At 44.6% G+C, this 25,408-nt stretch overlaps 2 pseudogenes; both read left to right on the top strand.

Annotated features, from left to right (window-relative positions):
* The first annotated feature begins 4,974 nt into the window (after positions 1-4,974).
* Positions 4,975-5,635, top strand: LOC103877449 (annotated as a pseudogene).
* A 1,012-nt stretch (positions 5,636-6,647) lies between these two features.
* On the top strand, positions 6,648-25,140 carry LOC108582115 (annotated as a pseudogene).
* Positions 25,141-25,408: the final 268 nt, after the last annotated feature.

Below are 25,408 nucleotides of genomic sequence, written 5' to 3'. Positions count from 1 at the left end.
TGCAAAGAGTCAGCAAGTATGGCTCATATCCTGGGCCATACTTAAAAAACTTTCACGAACCACAGTATCTCATTCCTAGGAACCTCTACCTTCCTGGAGAAAAACTGATGAATAGAAACAGACTCAGTGTTGACAAATAATGGAATTAGCAGACAAGGGTATTGAAAGAGCTATCAAAAATATGCTCCATATTTTCAAGAAGTTAGAGGAAAATGGGAACAAGATGAAAGAAATGAAAGATATGTTTTTAAAGATCCAAATGGAACTTCTAGAATGGAAACTACAACATCTGAGATGAACACTAGATTGGATGGGATAAACAGCAGACTAGACATTGTAGAAGAAAAGATCAGCGAGCTTGAAGGCATAGCAATAGAAACTATCCAAAATGAAGAATGGAGAGAAAAAAGACTGACAAAATATGAACAGATCATCAGTGAACCATTCTAACATACGTGCTATTAGAGTCACAGAAGGAGAGGAGAGAAGAGGGGCAAAATAGAAAAATAGCTGAAGAAATAATCAGGCCACTTTTTGCTGAAAACCCTTCAATAATTTTCCGTGTGCCTTAAAGCAGTGCCCACAGTCCTTACGTTGACCCGCAAGATCCTACTAGCCTCCCTGCTGCCTCTCCAATCTGAGCTCCACCACTCACTCCTTCACTCACTTCACTCCAGCCATGCCAGGCTTCTCTTGACTCTGTGAAATTCCTCCTCTCCTGGGCTTTCCCACATGCTGTTCCCTCTACCAGCAGGCTCTCCTGACTCTCAGTTGACTTATACCCCTCCTTTGGATTTCAGCTAAATACCACTTCCTCAGAGAAGCACTCCCTGACTTCCCAACCAGACATGGTCCTCTCAGCACCCTTAACACCCACACTTCTCCATGGCAGCATTTGGTACCTTTCAGATGAATTAATTACGGTTTTACTCTCTTCTTCCTTAGAGACTTGTTCATGGCCATATTCTCAGTGCTTAGCCTAGTGCCCCAGCCCTCTAGCTAGAAAGTGAAAGAGATGAAACTTCTTTTCCTTGGTTTGTCTCTCTCTAAATTACGTTTGCAGTGGCAAGCAATTACCTGGTGGGACTTCTGCCTCCTCAGCATGGAGTGGCTGTCTCAATGCAGTCTATGGTAGCCCCTCTTCTATCTGCTGGCAAATACTGTCTTTTCTATGAGCAAATGGGCCAGGGCAGCCCTTGGAGAGGGCCACAGATATCCATCTGTATTAGTAAGAGCTCTCCAGGTAAAACGGAACCAATGGGATTGGGGGGGCAGGGGGGGAAAATTGGCTCACAGCATTATAGAGGCTGACAAGTTCAAAGTCTGCAGGGTGATGGCTGGGCGCAGTGGCTCACGCCTGTAATCCCAACACTTTGGGAGGCTAAGACTGGCTGACCACCTGAGGTCAGGAGTTCAAGACCAGCCTGGCTAACATGGTGAAACCCGTTAACTACTAAAAATACAAAAATTAGCCAGGCGTGGTGGCAGGTGCCTGTAATCTCAGCTACTCGGGAGTCTGAGGCAGGAGAATTGCTTGAACCCAGGAGGTGGAGGTTGCAGTGAGCCCAGATCGCGCCACTGCACTCCAGCCTGGGCAATAAGAGCGAAACTCCATCTCAAAAAAAAAAAAAAAAAAAAAGTCTGCAGGGTGGACAGGCTGGAGACCCAGGGAGGGGCTGATGTTGCTGTTCAAGTCTGAGGTCCTCTCTGCTGACAGAATTCCTTCCTGCTCAGGGGAGGTCAGTCTTTGTTCTATTAAGACCTTCAACTGATTGGATGAGGGGTATCTCCTTAATAGAGGGCAATCTGCTTTACTCAAATACCACTAGCCTAAATATTAATTCATCCAAAAAACACCTTTATGGAAACATTCAGAATAATGTTTGACCTGATGTCTTGGGCACTGCGACCCAGCAAAACTGACACATAAAATTAACCCTCATACCATTTAAGAATGGACGCTTCTCTGCAAGGAAAGGAAACTATCATCAGCATGTACAGACAACATACAGAATAGGTGAACATTTTTGCAATCTACCCATCTGACAAAGGTCTTATATCCAGAATCTACAAGGAATTTAAGCAAATTTACAAGAAAAAAACAACCCCATCAAAAAGTGGGAGAAGGATATGAACAGATACTTCTCAAAAGAAGACAATTTATGAGGCCAATAAACACATGAAAAAAAGCTCATCATCACTGGTCATTAGAGAAATGCAAATCAAAACCACAATGAGATACCATCTCACGCCAGTTAGAATGGCAATTATTAAAAAGTCAAGAAACAACAGATGTTGGCAGGGCTGTGGAGAAATAGGAATGCTTTTACAGTGTTGGTGGGAGTGTAAATTAGTTCAACCATTGTGGAAGACAGTGTAGCGATTCCTCAAGGATCTAGAACCAGAAATACTATTTGACCCAGCAATCCCATTACTGGGTATGTACCCAAAGGATTATAAATCATTCTACTATAAAGACTCGTGCACACGTATGTTTATTGCAGCACTATTCACAATAACAAAGGCATGGAACTAACCCAAATGCCCATCAATGACAGACTGGATAAAGAAAATGTGGCATATATACACCATGGAATACTATGCAGCCATAAAAAAGAATGAGTTCATGTCCTTTGCAGGGACATGGTTGAAGGTGGAAGCCATCATTCTCAGCAAACTAACACAGGAACGGAAAAGCAAACACTGCATGTTCTCACTTATAAGTGAGGGTTGAAAAATGAGAACACATGGACACAGGGAGGGGAACATCACACACCAGGGTCTGTCAGGGATTGGGGAGCAAAGGGAGGGAGAGCATTAGGACAAATACCAAATGCATGCAGGGCTTAAAACCTAGATGATAGGTTGATAGGTGCAGCAAACCACCATGGCACATGTATACCTATGTAACAAACCTGCACGTTCTGCACATGTATCCCAGAACTTAAAGTAAAATTTAAAAAAAAATTAGAGTGAGGACTGCTTTATGTTAGCTTTATACATTCAGGAAAAAAAAAAAAAGAGAGAGAACGAATGCTTCAGACATACCCTGCCTGGGCAACCTCTCCCATTCCCATGAATTCTCCCAAAACACTTTGGGCCTTTGTTATGGAAATTATACTCTACTTGCATCTGTCTCCCTCTATGCAAATGGAGTGAGGGGTCAATCTTACTCATTTCTGTGTCCCCAAAGGCTTTTCTTGGTATCTGACTCACAGTAGACACTTGTCTACACAGGCAAACACTTGCTAAGTTGAATGGCATGAATTAACATCAGGGAACATGCTTAGAGGAGCTCTTTCTAAACTCGCCAACCTAAACTCAGGGCTCACATTTACCTGGAGAAGCAAAGGGAAGGCAAAGGAGCCAGGTGAGGCTGGAGAGCTGGGTCCAGACCCCTTACAATGCCTTGTGGAGGCTGAAGCTACTCTGTGGTGGATGCTGATTTGCCATGTTGACTTCTGATTAACCCCATCTCTGGGAAGGCCTCTAAGATTTCCAGTTCCTTGTGTAAGAGCACATACTTTCCATGAATCCTGACCTTAGGTCTAAACCTTAATGTTATTGTACTTTGATTATCTTACACATTCCTTCTGAATCACACGTACTGTTCCCCTGTGGTATATAAGCCCTGGATCTGGGAGTAATGGCACAGGATCCACCATATTGTCTTGCTGCCGCCAGAGACACAAACATGGCTTCTGTTCCTAAGTGTCTATTAAATCTTTCTAAAAAACTGGATCTGTTAGCCTCTTTCTTTGGCCTCTCAGCTCCCTCAGACTTTTGGGGGTAGGCTTGCATAAACCTGCCCACAACAAAACACACCTGCCCAACCAACCCCAACTGGCTTTGGGGCCTTAACAGCTGATGGAGACACTCATTAATCCCTGCTTCACTGATTCCATGATTAAGGACACAAGCCTTCACCATAAGGCAATAGACACAGGGCACGGGCTTTGGAGTCCACATAATAGGAGTTGAATACCAGTTTCTATCTTAAAAAAAAAAAAAAAAGACAGAGAAAGACGAATGATACAATGGAACAATGGCTAAGGAATGTAAGTCAAACAGCCAAAAATATGCTTGATTTCATTAGTAATTAAAGAAATATATATTAAGCAGGACACAACTTTTCATTTAAGAGATGAACAGAGATATAAAAGAATGATAATATACAATGTTGGGCGAGCTGTAAGTTGTAAGGAAACAAAAAACCCTGCACAGAGGAGCATCAATGAAATGTGTATACCCTTTGAATGAGTAAGTCCACTTCTAGGAACTTATTCTATAGAAATTAGCAAAGATATGCCTATAAGTATGTTCAAAGAAGTACCAGTTTTGAGTACATATAATTTAAAAATACTCATAAAGTGATATATGCAGCTATTTTTTAAATGGCACAGAGCCATATGCTCTAATCTAAAATGATATACAATTATATAAGTGACCACAAGCAAGTTACAAAACATGTAATCTAATCTTTGTTTAAAAATTTAAGATAAGGCTGGGCACAGTGGCTCATGCCTGTAATCCCAGCACTTTGGGAGACCGAAGTGGGCGGATCACCTGAGGTCAGGAGTTCAAGACCAGCCTAGCCAATGTGGTGAAACTCCATCTCTACTAACAATACAAAAAATTAGCTGGGTGTGGTGGTGGGTGCCTGTAATCCCAGCTACTTGGGAGGCTGAGGCAGGAGAATCGCTTGAGCCCAGGAGGCAGAGGTTGTGGTGAGCTGAGTTTGCGCCATTGCAGTGAAGCCTGGGCAACAAGAGCAAAACTCCATCTCAAAAAATAATAATAATAAATAAATAAATAAGATAAATATGTCGAGCCTGTCGCTGCCACCATCGCCTGAAGGGAGCAAGAAGAGGTTGCAACCAGGGAGAAAACACAGGAGAGGAGTCAACTCCCTAGCCGCAGCCACTGCCAGAGAGGCCCATGCACCCATTTCCCCATCCCCCTGTCCCCTTTACAATGCCACCTGCTTCTGCAAAGTGGTACAATCAATCGAAGGGACCATGTCTTCACTGAATTTTCTGTTGAAGACAGTAAAGCTGCTCATGTACATTTTGAAAAATCCAAACTTACTTGGAGGAAATGATCATTTTAAGCATTTAAATGAAATTGATCTTTTTCACTGTATTGATCCAAATGATTCTGAGCCTAAAAGAATGGACAGATCAATTTTATGTTGTTTATGAAAAGGAGAATCTGGCAGTCATGGCCAAGGTTAACAAACAAAAAAAAAGGGCAAAGCTTAACTGGCTTAGTGTGGACTTCAACAATTGGAAAGACGGAAGATGATTCAGATGAAGATATGCCTAATTTTGATCATTTCTCTGAGGTGATAAACAGCATGGGTGGTGGTGTGGATGTAGATTTACCAGAAGTAGATGGAGCAGATGATGACTCATGAGAAAGTGATGATGAAAAAATGCTAGAGCTAAAGAATATTGTCATTACTTGGATTTTGAGAAAGAAAAATAACTGCTCTGCAAGATTTCAGAACGGAGAGAACTCCTGAATTGATTGCTCAAAAGGCATGCTCTATTTGCCTACTTTAACCCATTTTTCAACCTGTTTTGTTTTTGAAAAGGCTTCACAGAGGGTTGATATGTACCATTGTAAGGGGCAATTTTAAGGTCAGCTAAGGCAATAACCTGATGTATGAAGACATCCCAGATTTCCAGGAAGCTGTTGAGGTCCTAGGCAATGGATGCAGCAGTTGGAATAAATACAAACATCTCACCTAAGTCTCCTTTTCTTCATAACATAGATACTGACATGATAGAAAGCTCTCAGCTTAGGGAAACAGAACTAAATTTTAGGTTATAGAACATGGATTCAGAAGTGGCTGGAACAAATTGGCTGACACCTTACTGGTAACCTACTATTCTTCTGGTATTATCCTTCAGGACTTTTCACTAAAGTTTATTTTTCAAAAAATTTACTTCACATGATTCTTGTCAGTGTTCCAGATGTATCTTAGCTAAAACTAGTGAATGCCTTAACTTAGATGGTTTTTTAAAATTCTTCATTTGGGCCGGTTGCGGTGGCTCACACCTGTAATCCCAGCACTCTGGGGGGCCAAGGCGGGTGGATCACCTGAGGTCAGAAGTTCGAGACCAGTCTGGCCAACATGGGGAAACCCTATCTCTACTAAAGTACAAAAATTAGCTGGGCGTGTTGGCAGGCACCTGTAATACCAGCTGCTCAGGAGGCTGAGGCAGGAGAATCACTTGAACCCGGGAGGCGGAGGTTGCAGTGAGCCGAGATCGCGCCATTGTACTCCAGCCTGGGTAACAGAGTGAGACTCTATCTAAAAAAAAAAAAAAAAAAAAAATTATACATTTGGTATTGTTTGACCCTTAAGCTTTTACATCTCTTAGCATGGAGGACAAAGAAAGCTGTACGTTGTTGTATGAGAGTGTGTACATTTAGACCAGATTTGTAGTTGCACTGTCAATATGACAAATGAGTGAAAAAAATGTTTAATACTTTTTTTTAAATTTCTTTTTTTGATTCAGCTTATACCAGAGCTGAAAACCTCAAGTTAAGTTCATGACAGTGGGGATTTTTAAAAACATCTACATTCTTTCTAATAAACTGTTGGAAGACTTAAGAAAAAATAAGATACATATCTACTGGCATACGTGTAGAAAAAGTCTGGAGAAACAGAAATAGAAGCTCTTTCTGGGGATGCTTTTACTCTGGTTTGTTTAAATTTGTTAGAATAAGCATGCATCCTGCATACCATCTTCATAATAAAATAAAAGCAATCAAGACTTTAACAACAAATGGGCATCTGGGGCAGGTCCCTTCTAAAGTGCCTATAGGTGCCAGGAGTCGCACAGCCCACTCTCCATGCCTGACCCCGCTCTGTGCACTCTGCATGCCGACCCAGGTCACTGCTGAGCAGCTGGAAGGAAGATGGTGCCTGATGGACACCAAAGGCTTTGATGAAGACATGAAAGAACTGGCAGTGGGAATAGCTCTGCAAAACATGGGTGCAATGGCCAGACCAGATTGTATCATCTCTCATGATAGCAACAACCTCACCATAAAAACTGAGAGCACTTTGAAGACAACAGTTTTCTTCTTACACCCTGGTTAGAGAAGTTAGAAGAAACTACAGCTGATGGCAGAAAAACTCTGACTGTCTGCACTTACAGATGGCGCATTGGTTCAACATTGGGAGAGGGATGGGAAGGAAAAACACAACAACAAGAAAATCAAAAGATGGGAAATTAGTGATGGACTGTGTCATGAACAATGTCACCTGTACTCAGATCTAGGAAAAAGTAGAATATTACACCATGGAATACTATGCAGCCATAAAAAAGGATGAGTTCATGTCCTTTGCAGGGACATGGATGAAGCTAGAAATCATCATTCTTAGCAAGCTAACACAGGAACAGAAAACCAAACACTGCATGTTCTCACTCATAATTGGGAGTTAAACAATGAGAACACATGGACACAGGGAGGGGAACATCACACACCGGGGACTGTCGAGGGGTTGGGGGCAAGGGGAGGGATAGCATTAGGAGAAATACTTAATGTAGATGATAGGTTGATGGGTGCAACAAACCACCATGGCACGTGTATACCTATGTAAGAAACCTGTACATTCTGCACATGTACCCCAGAACTTAACGTATAATTTAAGAAAAAAGGAAATGAAAAAAAAAAGTAGAATAAAAATTCCACCATCACTTTGGACAGGAATTAGCTACGAAAATAAACAGGCTCAGTTCAATGAGCAGATCTCCATACTGCTGGGTTTGTTTTTTTTTCTTCATTACTGTGTTCAATTATCTTATCACAAACATTTTACATGCAACTATTTCAAAGTGTTGATTTGGTTAGGATCATCCCTTTGGTTAATAAATGTGTCCACGCTAAGAACAAAAACAAATATAAAACAAACAAAACAAAGAATGCAGTGTGTTTCCTTTAGCAGCTGTATGACCTCAGGATAAGTTATTGACTTCTCTGACTCACAGCTTCTTCATTTGTAAAATGGTCAACAAGAATATTGTCAATTTCAGAAAGTCATTGGCAGAGTTAAATGAGGAAATATATGTGAACACTTGAGCACAGGACTTAGCCGATGTCCGTGCCTAATAAATGATCCCCTCTCTCTTCTTTACTCCTTCTATCCCTGTAGCCATGTTCTGTCCCCCTAGGACGTTAGTCTTGAGTGAATGGCCAATTTTGGTTCTCTGTACAGGAACAGTTTGTCTTTCTCTTCCATGTCGCTGGTTTTCATCCTTGGATTGTCATTTTGTGTTTATTAACGACGGCGAGGTTGACTATTCTAGTAGCCAGTGGGCATGTCCTGTTTCCCCAGAGTCTCCTTCTGGCTTGGCCCATCTGTGTACCTGGGTAGGGCTTGCTGATTTGTGTGTGTCACATTAGGACGAATGGGTTGGGAGCTGGCCTTTGGATTGTGGGAAACTGAAGTGGCAGAACGGAGGGGCTCTCCTCTGGGTTGCCAACTCACCGTAACTGTCAAAGCTCTCCTTTAGCAGTTCCTTCATCTAGAGCTAAATGGCTGGTGTCTACCAGCACAGGGTGAGGGGACAGGGAGAGGGTGCGAGAGTGTTAAAGAGTGTAAGCAGCTGACAGATGGAGCTGTTTAGTAGATAGACTTTCAGGAATCCCTGGCATGGCCCCGCTGGCTCACTCCCATCCCCTGCCATCCTCCTGTCCAGGACTGACACTGCGCAATGGGATAGCTGTATCCTCCCACATTCTTTCTTTATTTATTTTTTTTGAGATGGAGTTTCAGCTCTGTCACCCAGGCTGGAGTACAATGGCACGGTCTCAGTTTACTGCAACCTCTGCCTCCTGGGTTCAAGCGATTGTCCTGCCTCAGACTCCCAAGTAGCTGGGATTACAGGCGCCCACCACTTCACCTGGCAAATTTTTGTGTTTTTAGTAGAGACAGGGTTTCGCAATGTTCGCCAGGCTGGCCTAGAACTCCTGACCTCAGATGATCCGCCTGCCTTGGTCTCCCAAAGTGCCCGCCCACGCTCATTCTTGGCTGTGGTTTTCTACATTCCACTGAAATTCATTTAACTCCCTTGTCCACTGAAGGGCCATCCTATTTTCTTCAGTTTTATGAGCTTAGTTTTCCTTCCTTCCTTCTTTCCTTCCTTCCTTCCTTCCTTCCTTCCTTCCTTCCTCCCTCCCTCCCTCCCTCCCTCCCTCTCTCCCTCCCTCCCTTCCTCCCTTCCTTCCTCCCTTTTTCTTCTATCCTTCCATTTTTCTTTCTTTTGCTCTCTCTTTCCTCTTCTCCTTTTTCTTCTCTTCTCTTCTGTCTTTTCTCTTTTCTTTTCTTCTTTTCTTTCCAGGATCTTGCTCTGTCACCCAGACCGGAGTGCAGTGGTGCAATCACAGCTCACTGCAGCCTTGAATTCCTGGGCTTAAGTGATCCTTCAGCCTCAGCTTCCCATTGTTTCTTTGCTTAATTTTAATGGCAAATCAGGAGGGGAGAAAGACAAACACGTGTTTGGTTTGCTACACTGCAAAGAAGTCCGGACTAGCCTTTTAAAAGGCTGACTTCTTTTCTGACTTCTTTTCATTTGAAGGTTTTGATCCACGCCAAAGTTCCCATGTCCCAGAAGAGGTACTACTTGCTGTTATGAACATTGATGCCCTTACGTAAATGCGGGCTGTGAGCACACCTTCTGATCCACCTCGATGGATCAGTCTAGATGTCATGCACCGTAGGAGTTGCTGTGCATGCATAACTCGCTTACTCCTCATGGGAACCCAGTGAAGCGGGTATTACAATCCCCACCTTAAAGATGAGGTAATTGGGGCTTAGAAAGGAAACTAACTTGTGTGAGAATTTTTACAATATTCATTTATTCAAGAAATATTTACCAAAAGCCTTCTATGTGGCAGTCACTATTCTAGGTGCTGGGGATAGAGAAGTAAACAAGACAAAGTCTGCCCCCCAGAGCTTATATTCTAGTTGGCAGAGATGGACAATACAGGAACTAACAAACAAACAAATATATGGCGTGTCAGGTGGTGATTGTGCTATGGAGAAGAACAAGGCAGGAAAGGGAGCGGGGACAGGAATTGAAGTAGGGCACCCTCTTAGACTAGATGAGAAGGCCTCACTGAAAAGGTAGCGTCAAGACCCAAATGGGGACAATACAAGCTCCCTCTCTGATAAATGACAACCACAAAATGAGTCTTTTTTCAAGAAGGGAATCAACTCTAATTAAATAGAGACCATGAGGCCCGGGTGCGGTGGCTCACGTCTGTAGTCCCAGCTACTCGGGAGGCCGAGGCAAGAGGATCTCTTGAACCAAGGAGTTCAAGACCAGCTTGGACAACGCAATGAGACCTCTGTCTCTTCAAAAATAAATAAACAAATGGAGACTATAAAGCAAGGTACTTTATTTGGGTACTATACAGGCATTTCTCTGGGAAGCTGACTTTCCAACTGTAAATGACTACATAAAGATACTGGATGAGCTGAGGTAGGAGCTCAGGTGAAGGTCCCAGTGAGCTCTGCTCTGTTCTCTATCATAGGTTACAGGTTCCTCCACCGTAAACGACTACATAAAGATACTGGATGAGCTGAGGTAGGAGCTCAGGTGAAGGTCTCAGTGAGCTCTGCTCTGTTCTCTATCATAGGTTACAGGTTCCTCCACTTTATCTTCCTACTATTTGACATAAAGAGATAAGAACTCTCCCATCAAACTGTTTGATTGTAATATGCCTTTACTACCTAAAATATAAACTTTCATGTTTGGTAGACATCAAGGATTGTGAATCAGGTTTTAGCTATAAGAAGCCATAAGACGGTATGCCACCACTTATGTAAAAAACAGGAAAAGGTGCATATGCACACACATGAGTACATACATGCACTCATCTTCACACACATGTGCTGTCATAGACAGCAGAGAATGCCCTTAATTCTTCTCCTCTCTAAATGTGTGCCCTCTTGCAATGAGACTTTACACTTCTTTCCACCATGATGTGGGGTCTATTTCTCCATCCCTTGATCCTGGACGTGGCCATATGAGGTTCATTAGCAAATATAATGAAAGCAGAAACTTGATACGGCTTGTGTGTTGGAGTATAACCCCTTTCGCTGCTGGGAACTCTTCTGTCATCACATGAGTCGGAGCTAGTCTCCCAGATGATGGGAGGCATGTGGCCATCACTTCAGTTGACATAAGCCAACTTCCAGACATGCAAGGATCTTCTGGTCCACCCAGCCTGACAATTCCAGACACGTGACTGAGGGTATCCTCTACCACCTAGCCTTGCTGAGCAAGCCCAGACTAGAAGTGCTCCAAGGGCCCATAGACTCCCAAGCTTGTTTTTTTCTTAACTCACTAAGCTTTGAAGTGTCTTGTCATGCAGCAAAAGCCAACATATATGTGCAGAGAATATCTCTGGAAAGATTTTCTTAACTGCTGACATTGGTTGGCTGCTGGGAAAGGTGGGTGTGGTCAGAGGCAGGGATCACAGGGAAACTTCGTTCACTGCATTATACTTTCTTTTGTATCTTTTGAATTTTGAACCCTATGTATTAACCTGTCCTAAAAAACACACACACAATTGTAAAATGTTACAGTCATAAAACATGACTGATGGAGAAGAGAGTTTTCATCCATAAATTGTACATTTTGCTGTTACTTCAAAAATACAGTAGGTCATCATTTAAGGATGCTGATAGGTTCTTGGGAACTGCAACTTTAAATGAAACGACGTATAACAAAACCAATTTGACCACAGGCTAATTGACAGAAACAAGAGTTAGGTTCCTACAGCATATTTCTGTCACAAAAGCATCACCAAACTTCTAGATAAAGACCAGAACACTCCCAATATATTAACATTGAAATAAATGTGAACTACACATACATTTATGAAAGATTGGTAAAAACAAATAAGATAATTAGTTACCCAATTGTTTCAGTTCAAGTGGCCGGAGTCTATCTCTGCAACTCAGGGCATAAGGTGGGATCCAACCCCGGGCAGGACACCATCCTGTCGCAGGGCACACATTCACACCACACACACACACACACACCTCTGTCTCTCTCCCACACACACACTCACACACACGCACTCACACACATATACAGTGACACACACTCTTACACATTTACACTCACTCTCTCCCACACACACTCTCACACACACAAACACACACACACTCTCACACAAACTCACACAGACACACTCATACGCTCACACACTCACACTCACACATTTTAACACACACACTCACACTGTCTCACACACACTCTCACACAGCCTCTCACACTCTCTCACACACACACATATCCCCACACTCACATCCTCACTCTCCCTCACACGCTCACACTCACATCCACACATACACCCACACTAACACACACCCACACTCCCACACACACACTCACCTCCCCACACTCATACATGCACAGTCACGTACCCACTCACATCCCACACTTACCCACACCCTCACACACACCTACGCTCACTCACATATCCACACTCACTCAAACTGGGACAGTCTAAACACAGTGTAGACAATTTAGATGTGCAATTCACATCTTTGCACATCTTTGGGATGTGGGAGGAAGTCGGGGGACCTGGAGAAAACCCTGCAACACAAGCTCAGACACCCAAGGAGAACGTGCAAACTTCACTCAGAAAGTGGCCCCGGCAGGGAATCGATTTTTCCTCTCAGCAGCGTTACAATGAAATGACGTTAATCGAGGACCCGCTGTAACTGAACTGAAAACGAACATGCACGGCTTTTTCTTTTGTTTCCCTTTCTCAGATGCATCTAAGACCTTTGTCCTCAACACAAGCCTCAGCGTACTATCTGGTGTTCCAGACAATAGCCCAGGCTGCAGTGGCTGAATGTGAGTGCTTCTGACAGTTTCTAAGCCTGTAACACCATGTAGTATTGTTTTGTTCACATCTTGCCAAAGTTCTTATTCCGAGGTCCACTTTCTTTCCACTGTAGTGTGCTACCTCCTTACTGGGGAAGAAGGATGAGAGCACTGGGACCTGAGCTAAACTGGTTGCATCTGATTAAACTTGAATTGGCTTAGAAAATAGGAGGGGGCTGGGCGCAGTGGCTCACGCCTGTAATCCCAGCACTTTGGGAGGCCAAGGTGGGAGGATTGCTTGAGCTCAGCAGTTTGAGATCCAACTGGGCAACATAGTGAGGCCCCATCCCTACTAAAAACTTAAAAAATTAGCCAGGTGTGTTGGCACGTGCCTGTAGTACCAGCAACTCGGGAGCCTGGGGTGGGAAGATTGCTTGAGTCTGAGAGGTTGAGGCCGCAATGGGCCATGACCACGCCGCTGCCCTCTAACCTGGGCTACAGAGTGAGACCTTGTCTCAAACGAAAAAGAGAACAAGAAAAGAGAAGGATTTATTCCCTTGCTCAATTCAGGGAAAGGTTGAATAATCTAACCATGGGAAATGTGGGGATGGGGCAGCCTCGGGAACAATTGGATCCCGGGACTTGAATGCTGCCAGGTTCTCTCTCCTGTTTCACCTTGAGGTGGCCTCATTCCCTCTTCCTGAAGACAGTTTCTGGCAACAACTCTTGTTTTCTGGCAACAAGACGGTTCTGAAAACAACTGAGTCAGCATTTATGGCTTGCTGCATTAGAACGTAACACCTTCTAATCTCTGGAGGTATAAGGTCAGACACCCGAGGAAGATCTCTGACCGGTACTCCCTCCTTGGGTCAAGTTCCCATGACTGGATGGATCAACCATGGCCTGGAAATCAACCTCCCTTGAGCTCAGTCTACACGCTAGAGTAGGAGAAGAAGCCATTTTCAGAAGAGGTGGCTGCTTCCAGGAGAAAAGTAACTGCTAGACATAATACTAGAATCTGGGTGCAGAAAACTATGGGCTTTGGAGTCAAGATTAAGTAAGCCACCCAAAGTCACACTGTGGTGGTGGCCACTCCACTACAGTGTGACTTTGGGTAGTTTAATCTTTCCAAGCCTCAGTTTTGCCATCAGTAATACCTACCCCATAGGATTGCCTTAGGTGTTGACGATAGCATGCCCGGTGCACATAGTACGGGCGTCCGCACAGGTAAAAACTCTTCACTGTGTCTGCTCAGCCCCAGCACCAAATAGACCTACTGGGGACCCTTCTGCAACATGGAAACTACTTGTGAATAAAGTCTCAGAATATTAGGTCGGAAGAGACCTGAGATATCATTCAGTCATCCCCGAGAGCTGGTCCACAAACTGGTCCGAGATATGACAGAGTTTTCAACAGCTAATGAAAACACTAGAAAAATAAAAAAGAATGTAGAGTATTCCATAAAATTAAGGTTATTCCATTTAAATGTTGGCCTTTTATGAAAAAATTATGTCCTAATTTTTTGGTACTAAAATGGTTTTTGTTTTTTTATTTTGTGCTGTGTGTTTTTCTGGGGATTTTCTGTTTGTTTTTTGAGATAGGATCTTGCTCTGTCACCCAGGTTAGAGTGCAGTGGCACAAACACAGCTCACTGAAGCCTCGACCTCCTAGGCTCAAGCAATCCTCCCACTTCAGCCCCCTGAGAAGCTGGGACTACAGGCACACACTACCACGCCTGGATAATTTTTACAATGTTTTGTATCAAAATGTTTTTTTTTTTTTTTTTTTTTTAATTCTTTTTTTTTTGAGACGGAGTCTCGCTCTGTCACCCAGGCTGGAGTGCAGTGGCCGGATCTCGGCTCACAGCAAGCTCCGCCTCCCGGGTTCACGCCATTCTCCTGCCTTAGCCTCCCGAGTAACTGGGACTACAGGCGCCCGCCACCTCGCCCGGCTAGTTTTTTTTTTGTATTTTTTAGTAGAGACGGGGTTTCACCATGTTAGCCAGGCTGGTCTCGATCTCCTGACCTCGTGATCCGCCCGTCTCGGCCTCCCAAAGTGCTGGGATTACAGGATTGAGCCACCGCGCCCGGCCTCAAAATGTTTTTATAATGAAATGATGACAGTTGGTGAGTTTTAAAAAATGTTTATATGGCAAAATGAAAAGTTGGCAACCCTACATTGATTTCTATTTTTACTTCTTCATGAGAAACCCAAAAGTACAAGAACCACTGATCTAGCCCAGCTCTTCTTTTTCAAGTGGGAAAAAAAAGAAAATCAAGCCCTAGATTAGTTACATGACTTGCTGAAAGTCCTAGAGTTAGCAAGTCGCTGCTACAGAGGTCACCCAGCATTTTGACTCAAGGTGGGATTACATCTGCAAGAACAGGTGGTTTTCTATCTTTAAAGTCTCTTTCATTATTATTATTATTATTTTTTTTTTTGAAATGGAGTCTCACTGTGTAGCCCAGGCTGGAGTACAGTGGCAAGATCTTGGATCACCGCAACCTCCACCTCCTGGATTCAAGCGATTCTCCTGCCTCAGCCTCATGAGTAGCTGGGACTACAGGCTCGCGCCACCACGCCTGGCTAATTTTTGTATTTTTAGTAGAGATGGGGTTTCACCATGTTGGTGAGGCTGGTCTCAAACTCCTGACCTGGTGATCCAACCGCTTCAGCCTCCCAAAGTGCTGGGATTACAGGCGTGAGCCACCGCACCCAGCCCTGACTCCAGTTTTGAGCATCTGAAAGAAGTTCAGTAGGTCTGGAACACAGAAGCAGCCAAGGGATGGGGAAGTGGAAGGGAGAGTTTCAGGCAAGAGGAAAATTGAGAGACAAGGCTGGAGGGGCAGGCAGGCTCAGGCTGCAAGGGCCTGGCAGGACACACTGAGGAGCTGGACTTTATCTTCAGGTTAGGGAGAAGCCAGGAGATTGACTGGCTACAGATGGAGAGGAAAGTAGAGGGTGGCAAGACTGGAGGTAGGAGGTAATCTACTCACTCATTCAACAAATATTTATGGAGTATCTACCCTATGCCAAGCACTGTTCTAAGAAATGGAAGTACAGCTGTGTGCAAGCATTTGCTCCCACGCTACTCGTATTTTAGTCGGGGAGACAGATAACCACCAAATAATTTCCGAGAGTCGTCAGTGTGCTGGGAGGAAACAAAAATAATAGATAGAAACTGATAGACAGCAGGAAGAGATGGGGCACCACGGGAGACAGGTTATGAGGAATATTGAAGAGCTAGAAGGAAAGACATGGTTCGTCTCCTAGATGAAGATGGAGTCTTGTCAGTGCTGAGTACAGTTAAGGACTAGCAGATCCCAGTATTTATAAAAGCTGCCCTTAAATGGAAGCATACAGATTGTTAGTGTAGTCTTCCCACTTAGTGATGTAAGCCTGAGTTTTAAAAAGCAGTAACGTGGCAAGAATCTGGTTTCCTTCTCAGTTCTGGCAGGAGCTTTCTTGTGCAAAAGGATTAGGAGCAAGGGAAAAGCTGAGACAGATGTGTAGCCTTGCTCATAGCCATCTCTCTTCCTGCAAGTCCGGTACCATTGGCTATGTAAAGTCGGAACTTAGAGTAGGAGTGCGTGTCTCTGTGTTTTTGTATGCGTGTTCTCTTCTTGCCAATCTCTAACCTAATCTGACACTGCAGGAAGGCAAGAAAGGCCTCTCTGAGAGAAGGATATTTATTGAAGCTAAGAACTGATTACTCCTGTAATCCCAGCACTTCGGGAGGCTAAGGCAGGAGGATGGCTTGAGGCCAGAAGTTCTGGACCAATCTGGGCATTATGGCGAGACTGCATCTCTACTAAAAAAAATTAGCCAGGCCTGGGGGTGCATGCCTGTAGTTCAAGCTACTCAGGAGGCTGAGGTGGGAGGATCACTTGAGCCCAGGAGGTCAAGGCTGCCGTGAGCCATGATGGTGCCACTGCATTTCAGCGTGGGCAACACAGTAAGACTCTGTCTCAAAAACAAAAACTAACTGAACCCTAAGGAGCCAGGCTAACAAAGATCTGAAGGAAAAGTACTACAAGAAGGCAGAACAAGAGAGTGGTGAATTTGGCATGTTCAAAGCATAGAATGAGAGGTGGTGTGGCTAAAGTATGTAGTGCCTGAGGGGGCACCAGTAGAAATGAGGTTTGTGGTTTGAGAGGGAAGCAGTGGCCAGATCACCAGAGATCTTGAAGGTCTTGGTAAGGTATTTTTAAGTACACTCAGAACTCCTGTAAGTTCTGAGCAAGAGAAAGAAATTATCTGACATATTTTTTAAAAGATTAGTTTATTTGTAAAGAATCTGTTGTAAAGGGGAAAGAAGGAAAACACAGAGCCCAGTTAGGCGACTATTGTAGCAGTCCAGGCAAAGATAGATGTCGCTTCAATCAGTGGCAAAAGTGATGGAGATTGAGAGAAGCAGATACTTTTAGAATGTCTTTTCTTTCTTTCCTTCTTTCCTTCTTCCCTTTCTTTTTCTTTCTTTCTTTCCTTTTTCTCCTTCTTTCCTTCCTTCCCCTTTCCTTTCTCTTTCTCTTTTCTTTCTTTCCCTTTCTTTCTTTGTCTTTCTTTCTTTCTTTTTCTTTTTCTTTTCTTTCTTTCTCTTTCTTCCCTCCCTCCCTCCCTTCCTCCCTCCCTTCCTTCCTTCTGACCGAGTTTCGCTCTTGTCGCCCAGGCTGGAGTGCAATGGTGCAGTCTCGGCTCACCGCAACTTTCATCTCCTGTGTTCAAGCAATTCTCCTGCCTCAGCCTCCTGCGTAGCTGGGATTACAAGCGCCCGCCACCATGCCCAGCTAATTTTTATATTTTTAGTACAGATAGTGTTTCACCATGTTGGCCAGGCTGGTCTCGAACTCCTCACCTCAGGTGATCTGCCCACCTTTGCCTCCCAGAGTGCTGGGATTACAGGTGTGAGCCACTGTGCCCAGCCTAGAATATCCTTTGGAAGTAGAATAAAGACCTCATTAGTTGGAGGTACAGGGGCAGGGGTGATGGTAGAGATGAAGGAATAAGAGAAATAAATCTGATTCTAGCATTTGAGTTGAGCAAATAAATAGATAATGGTACCATTTACCAAGATGAGGGAACAGAGTGAGTACAGGGGTGAAAAATTAAAAATTCTATTTTAATGTTATGTTTGAAACACCTCAGCTGGGAGCAGTGGCTTATGCTTATAATCCCAGCACTTTAGGAGGCCGTGGTGGACGGCACCATGCCCAGATAATTTTTGTATTTTTAGTAGAGACAGGGTTTCACCATGTTGGCCGGGATGGTTTCGATCTCCCGACCTCATGATCTGCCCACCTTGGCCTCCCACAGTGCTGGGATTACAGGCGTGAGCCACCGCACCCAGCCAAGGCCTGATTCTCTCTTACTGCAGAAGGGTCTCCTCCATGTGACAAAAAAATATGACTGTATTTGCTAAGCAACATTAGCAGAAATAACTCTCCCCCATTCCCTACTCCCAAGGATTAATTCCAGTTTAATGGGCTCTGCGGCAGCTGCTAATCATTGGGTCATTGTTATCAGAGGGTTGAGTTACTCTATTCGGTGTAGGTCATAAGCCAGGCAGCAGACCTGGGCTTTGGGAAACAGGGTCTGTTCCTTTTTGTAGGAAGTCACAAACCAAAAGCAATCACAGACCTCTACAGTATTCCTTTTCCATACCTACCACGTGATGTTAGACCTCTGTCTCTGACCTTCCGTTTCCTCATGATAAAAAGGAAATAGTGACTTCTTTTCCTTCCTCCCCTTCCTCCCTCCCTCCCTTTATTCCTTCCTTCCTTTCTTCCTTCCTCCCTCCCTCCCTCTTTCCCTCCCTCCCTCTTTCCCTCCCTCTCTCCCTCTCTCTTTCTCTCTCTCTCTTTCTTTCTTTCTCTTTCATGAGACGGAGTCTCACTCTGTCCCCCAGGCTAGAGTGCAGTGGTGCAATCTTGGCTTACCGCAGCCTCTGCCTCCCAGGTTCAAGCGATACTTCTGCCTCAGCCTCCCGAGTAGCTGGGATTACATCGCATGCGCCATCACGCCCGGCTAATTTTGTATTTTTAGTAGAGACAGGGTTTCTCCATGTTGGTCAGGTTGGTCTCGAACTCCCGACCTCAGGTGATCTGCCCACCTCAGCCTCCGAAAGTGCTGGGATTACAGGCATGAGCCACTGCACCCAGCAGAAATAGTGATTTCTAACCTATCTCATCTATTTTAATAACGAGGCTTAAAGGACACCAGGTATGTTAAAGTGCCATACATGTATTTTCTTAGCTAGCAATATTGGTGAGGTCAAACTTTAACCAAGCTCACTAGATAATGATTTATTAATATGTGGTGAAAGTCATAACTATTTTTTTAAATAAATAATTTTCTACAGCAAAAATGGCATCAACTTAGTAAGTGCATCAAATTTAGATGACTTAAATGACAGGCTGGGGAACCTATCTAAGAAACTGGGTTAGGCCAGGCATGGTGGCTCACGCCTGTAATCCCAACCCTTTGGGAAGCCAAGGTGGGAGGATCACTTGAGCCTAGGAATTTGAGACCAGCCTGGGCAACACAGTGAGACCCTGTCTCTACAAAAAATAAAAAATTAGCTGGATACAATGGTGCATGCCTATAGTCCCAGCTACTTGGGAGGCTGAGGTGGGAGGAACGCTTGAACCGCAGAGGTGGAGACTTCAGTGATCCATGATTGTGCCACTGCACTCCAGCCTGGAATGCAAGACAGAGCAAGACCCTGTCTCAAAACTCAAATAAAATAAGGTGGGTTGTTATCTGTAGGTGGACATTGATAAAAAGTATGGTATGTTAGGTAAAACTTTAATTTAAAGCACAGATTCCTAGTGCTGGAAAGCATCTGGCCAATCTCTTCATTTTACAGATAAAGGATCCAAAACCCATAGAGGTGGACATAATTGTCCAAGATTACACAGCAGTAGGTGGACTAGCAGGTCCAGGTTGCAGGTGTCTCAACTACAATCCTTATTCTTTCTATTCTACCACATTGCGTCCCTTCCTTGGTACATTCTACTGAAACTTGATGGATCCTTCTCCAACTCTGAAGTGCACAGAGAATAGAATTTGAGATCTTCATATCCCAGAGTCTAGTGCTTTGTTCCTGCATCTTTAGTGTGCACAGTATTAGTGGAGAGGTACTTGGTCAAGGAGCTGTAGGACACAATTCCTTTCCTGTTCTGGTGACGAGAAGTGCAGTAAAACTAAGGAATGCATACTAAGTGCTCGAGGAATATCTGTGAAATAATTTGGCAGCAGGCCAGGCGCAGTGGCTCAAGCCTGTAATCCTAGCACTTTGGGAGGCCGAGACGGGTGGATCACGAGATCAGGAGATCGAGACCATCCTGGCTAACACGGTGAAACCCCGTCTCTACTAAAAAATACAAAAAAAAACTAGCTGGGCGTGGTGGCGGGCGGCTGTAGTCCCAGCTACTCGGGAGGCTGAGGCAGGAGAATGGCGTAAACCTGGGAGGCGGGGCTTGCAGTGAGCTGAGATCGCGCCACTGCACTCCAGCCTGGGCGACAGAGCAAGACTGCATTAACGAAATCCCATGAATTCCTCTATGAGCCTACCTCCGCCCCATCCCAATCTCCATTCTTAGAATGCAGCAAAATGAAAGAGTCCTGTTTCTAGCTCTCGCTCTGCCTCTAATAGAGGTATGACTGGGATTCTCCCTTTAGTTTAAGCACTGTATGTCATAAATTATTTGTAATATTACTTGACATTAATCTGCAGAATTATTATAGATGACTTTTCTTAAAACAAAGACTGGTTCGGTTAACTTTAGTGCCTACTGTGTGCCTACTGTGTTGTAGTCACTACACCCCCATAAGTTATCCAATTTCACAGAAATCCAGATTTTTCAAAAATGGTTTTGGTCTTTAATGGCCTGAGGGATTGCGACTGAGGGGAGGCTGCAGCAGAGGCAGAGCACAACCAGTATTGCTCCTCCTATGCGTGTTGACTTTGTAAAGGATACAGGCTATTGGAAAAACTATTATGTTTAGGATCTTTTGTTAAAATGAATCAAAATTTGAACTCACAACTCAGGCTATTCCAACAGCCACTGGCAGTTAGGTTATTCAATTATGGCTTCACTACAATTGGCATTAAGGTCTTTTTTTTTTCTTCTTTAGAGAGAAAATGGTGGGGCAGTGGGGAAGGGGTCTCACTGTTATCTAGGCTGGTCTTCAACTCCTGGGCTCCAGTAATCCTCCCACCTCAGCTTCCCAAAGCACTGGGATTATAGGCACGAGTCACTGTGCCTGACCTGGCATTAGGATCTTAAGCTCATTTCGTTCTCTTCCTTGAGGATTAATTTGGCTAGAACAAGTAGTATTCATAAGTGGCAACCTAAAATTAAGCATGTGATTCATATCCAGGATAAGGCAAGTTCTCTTAGGATCAACAGGGCCCACAAGGCAAACGTTTCCTTTAGTTGGCCTGGATATGGGTTTATTGCAGTCTGCATGACCACATGTGTAGGTGGATAAGGAGATGAGAGGGCAATACAACATTTGCCTAGTAGCCTATATGCTTACTCACCTGTATTTTTTCAGGTTGAAATCATCAGTTAATTCAGCAAATTATTTATTCATTCATTCATTCATTCATTCATTCATTCAATTTTGAGACAGAATCTGGCTCTGTCGCCCAAACTGGAGTGCAGTGGCTCAATCTCGGTTCAATGCAACCTCTGCCTCCTGGGTTCAAGCAATTCTCCTGCCTCAGCCTCCCAAGTAGCTGAGATTACAGGCACCCCCCACGACGCCTGGCTCATTTTTGTATTTTAGTAGAGAGAGGGTTTCACCATGTTGGCCAGGTGGGTCTAGAGCTCCTGACCTCAGGTGATCTGCCCTCCTCGGCCTCCCAAAATGCTGGGATTACAGGCATGAGCTACCACGCCTGGCCAACTCCACAAATTTATGTGGGATTCCACCTAGAACTCCAAACCAAGGTGCTCTGAACATGTATCGGTAGTATAAACAGAATCCACAGTCCTATCCTGAATTATAACCTCGTTAGGGAGGTGGCAAAATACATAACACTGACCTAAGAACATGAATAGCCAAGAAACATGAATGCAAATTCATGTCATATAAGCTGTTTAAATCCTGAGCAAGATGCATTTAATTTGCATCTATCCTACTGACCTATTATCCATGATTCTCTTGTCTCTCTCCTCCCACAGACATGGCTAGGCATGACCGATATAGTACTGAACTTTGGATTCCCAGCACCTTACCAAAGTAGCTGCTGGGAATACAAAGAGAAGACACCCCACAAATGCTGAATAAAACACTTAATGAATGGTTCTAGGTAGGTGGGGTTAATCAAGGAATTATCCTACAACTGGTACGGGTTTTTTGGCTTTTTCTGAGATGTGGTCTCACCATGTTGCCCAGGCGATTCTCCTGCCTCTACCTCCCAAGTAGCTGGGATTACAGGCATTAATTTTTATATTTTAGTAGAGACAGGGTTTCACCATGTTGGCCAGGTGGGTGTCGAGCTCCTGGCCTCAGGTGGTCCACCTGCCTCTGCCTCCCAAAGTTCTGGGATTACAAGTGTGAGCCACCGCACCCAACCTAGTCTTTTTTAATGAACAGTTATCTCTGCAGTCAAACTTACATCACATTATTTTATTTAATTTTCCTTGATTCTGTATTAAAGGAAAGATGATATTATTTTTAATGTCTGCAAAGTATTTCACTGATGGGCATTTACAGTGTTTCCATTTCCTGCTATCATAGATACTGCTTTAATGAATATTTTTTCTTTATAAATAGTTTTTTTTTTTTTTTTTTTTTTTTTTGTAGAGACAGAATCTTGCTCTGTCGCCCAGGCTGGAGTGCAGTGGCACAATCTCGGCTCAATGCAACCTCTGCCTCCCAGGTTCAAGCAATTCTCCTGTCTCAGCCTCCCGAGTAGCTGTGACTACAGGCGCACACCGCCACACCTGGCTCATTTGTTTTGTTCAGGCTAGTCTTGAACTCCTGAGCTCAGGCAATCCTGAGGCACCCTGCCTGATCTATAAATATTTTTCTAAGAACATTTCTTTAGGCTATATTCCTAAACATGGAATTATTGGGAATATTTTCTTTCTAATTTTTTTTCATCTCTTCAGTATTCAAAACATTCCTAAATTCAGGCCAGGCACGGTGGCTCACGCCTGTAATCCCAGCACTTTGGGAGGCCGAGGCGGACGGATCACGAGGTCAGGAGATTGAGACCATCCTGGCTAACATGGTGAAACCCCATCTCTACTAAAAATACAAAAACAAAATTAGCCTGGTGGGGTGTCGGGCGCCTGTAGTCCCAGCTACCTGGGAGGCTGAGGCAGGAGAATGGCATGAACCTGGGAGGTGGAGCTTGCAGGGAGCTGAGATCGCGCCACTGCACTCCAGCCTGGGCTACAGAGTGAGACTCCATCTCAAAAAAAACAAAAACAAAAAAAAACTTAAAATTTTGATATAAAGTTGTCAAAACTATTTTTTTCCAGATTAATCAACTTAGACTTCTACCAGCAGTATGACACCTTTTATCCCACTGCACCATCACTATAGGGAAAATGGTTTATGTAAAGGACCTCTCTTCTGTTATTTAATACCCCTGAATTTCTTACATAGTTGTAATCAGTGAACCCATACTACTTTGGGTTCTGCTTATTTCACGGGGAAGGATTCTGTATCTATCAATATAGTTCACATTCTGGCCATTCAAAATCATTCTTTAATTCTTCATTGTGCTAACAGATCCCAATAAGCTTGGTGATTTTCTTATTGTCAGAACTCAGGGTTGTTTCCAGTTTTTGCTATTAAATTGGCTATTTCTGCAACTTTGCACAGTCTCCCCAACTTTATCAAGAGTGAAACTGCTTGATCAAAGAATAGAAAATGTTTTGTAGCTCTCATTAGACATTGCCAAGTTGTTGGGCAAGGTGTTTTAAAAAGGAGTACTGGCTGTACAGAAGTGCAGCTGTGTGGACCATCATTCTTGAGCAGGGTCCAATAGCCTGGCATCTTACCTGGAAGTCAGGACATCTAAACTTCCCTATGGGAACTTGGGAAGTCCCTTCCCCATTTCGAACCTCAGTTTTCTTATCTATAAAACGAAGAATTTGGATGGAATGAATTAAATCCTTTTCTACTAGAAATCTAGCCATATTTCACCTAGTCTGTTTTGTATCACCCTCTCCTGACTCCTAGGGGCTCAGAATCTAGCTCAGTGCTTGGGACAGTTATGTTTCCTTTCCCTTTCAAGTGCCCAAATACCAGTGTAATCAGAAAGATGGCAGAGCCTGGGAGTTCAGAGCACAGGCCAGGGTCAAATCTCAGCCCTCCACTTACAAGCTGTGTGACAAAATAACCTCTCTCCGGCTCAGTTTCTTCACTGTAAATGAGGTTAATAGTTCCTACCTCATAGGGTTGTTAGGAGAATTAAATGGACTTAAGGTTTGCAAAACGCAGTAAGTGCTTTATAGTGTTTGTTGAAATAAATAAAATTTTAGACCTAAACTCTGGGTCTCTTTAGAACTGCAACAGCTTCGTAACTGGCATCCCCACTTTTGGGTGCGTTCCCACTCCTCTTTCTAAAACTCAGATATCTAAATGCCAAATCTCTTTGCTTAAAATGTCTCCCAGGCCTCCAAGGCACCTCCAGGCTAGAACAGAAACGCCTCAGCTTGAAGACCCAGGTTTTTCAGGTGAAACACCTAAGGGTCAGGAGATGCTAGGATCATCACTGAAGGATCTCAGTGTTTTTTTTCAAAATATATATTTTAAAAAAAGGCCAACAGGGTTATAAAAATTGTGGGGTATTTAACAGCCCTCCCCCAACCACCACCAAGCCCAAGAAACCCTAAATATGTTGTTCACAAGATAACTGCAACTTTCAAGGGCTCTCAGGCTTCTACTTCGGGCGGCACAATTGGCGGGACGACGTGGCGAGCAGGCAATAGTTTCCATCCCTGGAGGGTCAGCGTCTGGAGACCCCGGCGACGGCATCCACAGCCTAAAGATGATGTCCGCGACCGCCCGGGCAGCCTCGTGCACAGAAAAGCCTCGGCCCCGGCCCCGACCACCCTTCCTGCGGCCACCCCGCAGCCCTGGACCCTCCGTCCATCCACTCCTGGAGCGCGGTCCCGCCAGACCCGGTCCGGCCAGGCCCCGCACCGAAGGCCTGCACGGGAACCGCGATTCCCACCGCGGCGCCTCTGGGAGCCAACGCCGCGACGCCCGCCTGACGTCAGGAAGTGGAATCCGGCGGCGACGCCTTTAGGGAGCCCGCGAGGGGGCGCGTGTTGGCCGCCCCGCTGTGAGTTGCCCAAGACCCGCCGGGGGGCGGGGTCTCGCTCCCCGCGCCACGAGGCTCGGCCAATGGGAACGCGCGCTGCGAGGACCGGAGGTCCGCGCCGCGGTGCTGAAAACCCCGCGCGCAAGCGGCTGGCGCTGGGCGCGCGCCAGCAAACCCACTCCCGGAGCCCGCGGACCCCGAGCACGCGCTTGACAGCCCCTGCTGAGCCGGCGCCCGACGTCGCCAGGCCAGC

The sequence above is a fragment of the Papio anubis genome, chromosome 12 (genome assembly GCF_008728515.1).
Source record: "Papio anubis isolate 15944 chromosome 12, Panubis1.0, whole genome shotgun sequence".
Classification (NCBI taxonomy): Eukaryota; Metazoa; Chordata; class Mammalia; order Primates; family Cercopithecidae; genus Papio; species Papio anubis.
This window is presented reverse-complemented; position numbering and strand designations above follow the sequence as displayed.